Below are 5512 nucleotides of genomic sequence, written 5' to 3' on the forward strand. Positions count from 1 at the left end.
TTTAGCTTACATGTGTGAGAGGGCATTTTTATATTCTGTCTTAGAAGTAAATACCTGGAATATTACGTAGGATTACAGGGTAAAGAAAAACCAAGCCATAACCATATTAGCCTAACCCAATGGATCAGCACATCTGACTAACAATTGACTTTACATGCAAGATAAAACATGACCACATCCATTATTGACTTGGTAAGATTAAAATAAGCTCAAGGAACACACATTACTCAGAGAAACAAGTGCAGTCCCGTTGACAAACTTCAAGATGGATGGAGAAAAACATTTCAACCTACAAATTATTGCCACACAGGAAATATGCGATCATCAACAAGACAACTACTTTTTTGGCTATCCTTGCTGATGGCAACTGAAATGAAAAATTCATCTTACTAGTGGGAAATCTATAAATAAAATTTTATTTCACCAATGTGTTAGCCAGAGCATTCTGAGAGGCACACCCCTGAACTAAAGCACTAGATCTCTCTAGCAGAAAGTTATATGTATCTCCCTAAGATCAAAGGATTCCAGGGGGAGAAATCAGGACAGTTGCAGTCATACCAAGTTTCTACATCTGTGGAGTGTAAATAAAGTTTCTGCTTTATGTGCACACAGAACTATAATAAATATTATCGGGATGATGAGAGTTATAATATATAATCCTTATGGTACCCAGCACAGAAATTTCCAAGCTTTGGGAGGAAAATACAAATCATTTGTGTCTTCAGTCTTGGATGAAGAAGTGGCAGACTCTTGCATAAGCTCTGAAGAAGTAATCTGTAAAATAAACCAAAGATATAAATATGGCAGTTTCATGTCAACGTGGTTTCTTTTTTTAGATCGCAGAGGCATATATTCTATCAAACCATCTAACGTAGGGATACATATTTGGACGAATACACCTGGAACCAAGGATGGCCAACTGGATTGGGAGGGAACAATGGTCCTGTTTTTGTAACCTTCTGAGCTGCAGGATCAAAACATTATTTTTTAAATCACCAAATGTCCCCCAATGACCTTAAAGGAATGGGGTCCAATTTTGCCATATTTAATGTCCAGGAGATGCCTTATGTTAATAAGAAGTGATCTCTAATTACTTTCTGTTGATGACAGGGGCCTCTCAAGGATCCAAGTCTTCCACGGGTGCCCACCCCTTGATTTCAAAAGCGAACTGATGCTCCTGTCATGTCCAGGAGACTTTAGGGCAGTGGTTCTCATCCTGGAGTCCCCAGATGTTTTTGGCCTACAACTCCCAGAAATCCCAGCCATTTTACCAGCTGTTAGGATATTTGTGAATTGAAGGCCAAAAACATCTCAAGACCCAAGTTGAGAACCACTGCTTTAGGACAAACTCTGAGACCTAAGGACAACCTCTTTGGATGCCGAGAAGACACACCTCGTGATGGTATATGGATGAAGCTATAAGAGACAGCTCCTCATTATGCCATCAAGCATGTTACTGGTTGAGCATCCCTTATCTGGAATTCCAAAATCCAAAATACTTCCAAATCCAAAATTATCCATATGGGTGGCTATGAATGTGACACCTTTGCTTTCTGATGGTTCAGCATACACAAGCTTTATTTCATGCACAAAATGATTACAAATATTGTATAAAAGCACTGTTGGTTGGTCTATAAGGTACATACGAAACCTAATGAGCTCCATGTTTAAACTTGATGTCCCACCTCCAAGATATCTCATAATGACAGAGAGAATATTCCACACTGAAGGTTTTAAGACCTGCTATGGGAAAGTCACAGAGCTTCCAGTATTCAACCAGATTCAGGGAAGTTGCAAGTGACAGAGAAAAGGTATCATTTGCAACCGTGGCAAGGAATAAACATCAAGGAGAGACAAAGAAGACAAAAGGAGTAAATTTTCTCCATTTCACATTCTAGCACACCTCTGCTTGTGATAGAAACACTTAATTCAAAATTAGCTCTTTAAATTAAAAAAGAAAACCCTGCAAATAATATAGCCATATTGCCTGCATATTGCAAAAGGGCTCTATGCCCTTAAAAATAGGAAAGAGGAGATAATTTGAGTCTCATTTTCTCCAGAGGTCAAAGGTCAGGTAGTTTCATAATTAGGGTCAGCTGAATGGGGAGGCCAGGGTTGTGGGAGACGACCGCTATCTGATTAGCGAGCAAATTGCTGTACGAACTGTCAATCACACGCTGAGAGCAGGAAGGCCATAAAAATAATCATTCCTCTCCCTCTAGTCCAACCATCACAAGCCACCATAACCTTGCACAACATCCAGGGCTCCTTTTAGGAAGCTGGTAGCCAAATGGCCACATCTGAAAGAGAGCCACTGTTCCAATCTTGAAATCCCATTCTCCTTGGAAGAGAGTCCTTTATTTTCTTGGACTTTAATCCTATCATGGTTTGTACAAATAGTGGCTCAACCCTAACTGAAAATAGTCAGAATTGTGGACTGTAATGAGGCCAAGTCCAAATAAATACATTATTCCCATTCAGGTGTATTGTATTAGTTTTTGTTAATCCTTTGCATTAGAAAGATATTTCAGTGTGGTGGCTATCTCTATCTATCTATCTATCTATCTATCTATCTATCTATCTATCTATCTATCTATCTATCTATCTATCAGAATGAACCAGACAGTGCTGTATATTGTTTTTAAAGTTTTTAATGGTTTTATGTGATTTAAACTGATTTCTTTTAACAGTTCTAAACTTAATTCTATTTTAATATTTATTTGCTTCAAGTTCTAAATTGCATTGTTCTTAATGTTGTGAGCCACTTTGATTATTGTTTAAGAGAGGAAAGCAGGGTATGATGATGGCAATGATAACAACTATAATATGATATTTGTATCATAATTAAAATATAGAAACCCCTTATTCCTGAAGTTAACTGCGGTAACCCATTATTCTTGGAATACTACATGTTAGATTTTGTTATCATTGATTATTTTTAAAAATCAGTCTGTCTATCTATCTATCTATCTATCTATCTATCTATCTATCTATCTATCATGCTTAAAATATAGAATCCTCTATTTATGAAGTTAAATATAGAAACTCTTTATTTCTGGAATACATACTAGTTTTTTGCTCTTCTTAGCGTTGGATTCTTCAAAATTGTCAGACATCATATATTTCTGGATTTTTTATTTATAATCTGTATTATCTGTTAATTATTATTAGTCTTTAAGAGGAGTTAAGTTTCAACAGCCATGTCTAGTATAATTGACATGTGTTTTATAATTTTAACATTTGTTGGTTTAATGTCTTTCTGTATTGTTTTTTCTATTACTAATCTTGCTTATTGATACTTGTTTGTAATGTAAATTTATCCTATGACTTTTTAATCATCTCTGTAAGAGCCCACTTGTTTCTCTCAAGATAACATTTCAGTTCATACTTCAGTGTGGCTATTTTGTAAATATAGCTATATAACAATAAATGTATAACGTTTAAAATATAGAAATTCATTATTTCCCATTCCAACGTGGTGCAGTCATTTTCCTTCTGTTCTCCCCCAGACACTTGTTTTCTTTTTTTCTGGTTTCTTTTCAACTTCTTCTAATACTCAGTCTTTCTTTGCACCCTGATCTTCTTACCAATCAGCAACAAATTACCCTACATATCCCCTATGTATCTCTATTGCTTGTATTTTGATGTATTGCTTTGTCTTTCTTCACTCATGTATTTTTGAATATATCACTTTGATTCTCATATTAATTGTCTGGATAATTTGTTTAGAATGAGTTAGATTCTAATTGTTACCACTTACATGCTTTTGAAGCACCATCTGGGTTCCCCCCTCCTTCATTTGTTGCCTGTGATGTTCAGTGTTTTGTTTTTAAACTTCAAGAAAGAACACTTAGCGCTGTCGTTATAAGCAAGCATGGCATCTGTTTAATATAAAAACTGCAAATATGCCAGAACATGTCGAAACCATTATTTTTCCTTTGGAATATCCTTTGGAACTCCAAGAAAAATAGCGCCCATCTGTTGGATGACAGTCCTGTTTTTCACATCAGCTGGATCTTGGGCAGGAAGGATTATAAGAATCAAGGTTTATCTCCAAGCAGAGAAACATAGGAAGGCATTACCTTGGGAAGAACTAGTGCTCTTAGAAGCACTCTATTGTGTCCTCAAGTCTGTGGAACAAAACGCCCCATAAAATTAATCCTTTGACTCTGGAACGGACTGTGCATGTAGCCATTGCAGATGTGCCGAAACAGAGACACTTACCTATATAGGCCGCCCGGTTCATGTACTTTTCCATTTCCTGCCTTGCCTTACTTTGGAGAAGTGATGATGTGGGGAAATATTGATGGATCTCTCTCTGACAGCTGAGCATTTGCCAGGGACACTGGGGAAGTTTGCACAGAAGTTTTGAGAAGTCTGTGTGGAAAATGGCACTCAGTATCTTTCTCCATCCAAGATAAAATTTTAAAACCACTAGAGTTTTCTAGGTGGAATTTGTTCAGAGGGGCTGTTGTGGCTCAGCAGGATTTTTCTGATATTTCAGAGGATGAAGGATTTGATAGGTTTCAGAGTGATGAGTCTATCCATGCTAGGAGAGAATTGCAGCCAGATGAGGATGATGCTTTGAATTCCAGTACCCATTCCTAGGGAACAGGAAACAAGGGAAAGTGAAAGTCCGGGTTTCCTGGAAAACAACCTTCATCAGATGATGAGTTCTCAAGAGAGGTTAGATTAGGCCTGAGAAAAGAGGGAATGAAACATAGACTAATTAGACGCTCTGAGAGAATCTGTGGTGCCTTCAGCATGATCTCATGGCGTCTTGGTCAGGCTTAAATTAAGGAGTGTAGGCTTTAGAGGAGACAACGTTGCCTTAAGGAAGGCTTTCCTGTCTTGGTTCTTAAGTTCATGATTCAAGTATCCTGTCTTTGCCTATGTTCATAATTAAAGTTTCCTGTTTGCCCATGTTCTTTGAAGTAATTGCCTTGGAATAAGTCCCTGTTTTCAAGCTCTTAATTAAACATGCCGCATTATCACAGGATGTCTACATCCTACACCACTGGAGAAATTATACTGCTTAGCCAGCATTGCAACATCAGACATCCGCCGGGAAGTAGCAGCCAAGAATGAAAGGACCAAGGCATTGACATCTCCGGCCCATCCCCTATTCGGATATCAGCCAGCACGGCAATGCCTTAAATCAAGAAATAGCTTTCTAAGATCTACAGAGATACTCGCAGGAACACCTCAGCAAGCGAGAGTCCAAAAGTGGCAGGCTCCAACCTGGAGCCTTAATCAGTGACTGACACCAGATGAGAGACTCCCCCCCCCCCCCGGGCACACAGAAGACTGGGCAACTTAGAAGGTGCTGAACAGACTGCAGTGTGGCACCATGAGATACAGAGCCAACCTTAAGAAATGGGGCTACAAAGTGGATTCTGCAACATGCGACTGTGGAGAAGAGCAAACCACAGACCACCAACTGCAATGCATTCTGAGCCCTGCATCTTCTAACAGCAACACCAGAGGCACTCCAAGTGGCCAGCTACTGGGC

At 38.6% G+C, this 5512-nt stretch overlaps 1 long non-coding RNA gene across 1 annotated transcript; it reads right to left on the minus strand.

The window, feature by feature from the left end:
- Window positions 1–397: 397 nt before the first annotated feature.
- On the minus strand, window positions 398–5116 carry LOC134298101 (uncharacterized). The gene is made up of 2 exons (XR_010005076.1): window positions 4225–5116; window positions 398–774 (listed from the first exon to the last, which is right to left on the minus strand). It is a non-coding gene; the product is annotated as an uncharacterized LOC134298101 (long non-coding RNA).
- Window positions 5117–5512: the final 396 nt, after the last annotated feature.

The sequence above is a fragment of the Anolis carolinensis genome, chromosome 3 (assembly GCF_035594765.1).
Source record: "Anolis carolinensis isolate JA03-04 chromosome 3, rAnoCar3.1.pri, whole genome shotgun sequence".
In the NCBI taxonomy this organism is placed as follows: Eukaryota; Metazoa; Chordata; class Lepidosauria; order Squamata; family Dactyloidae; genus Anolis; species Anolis carolinensis.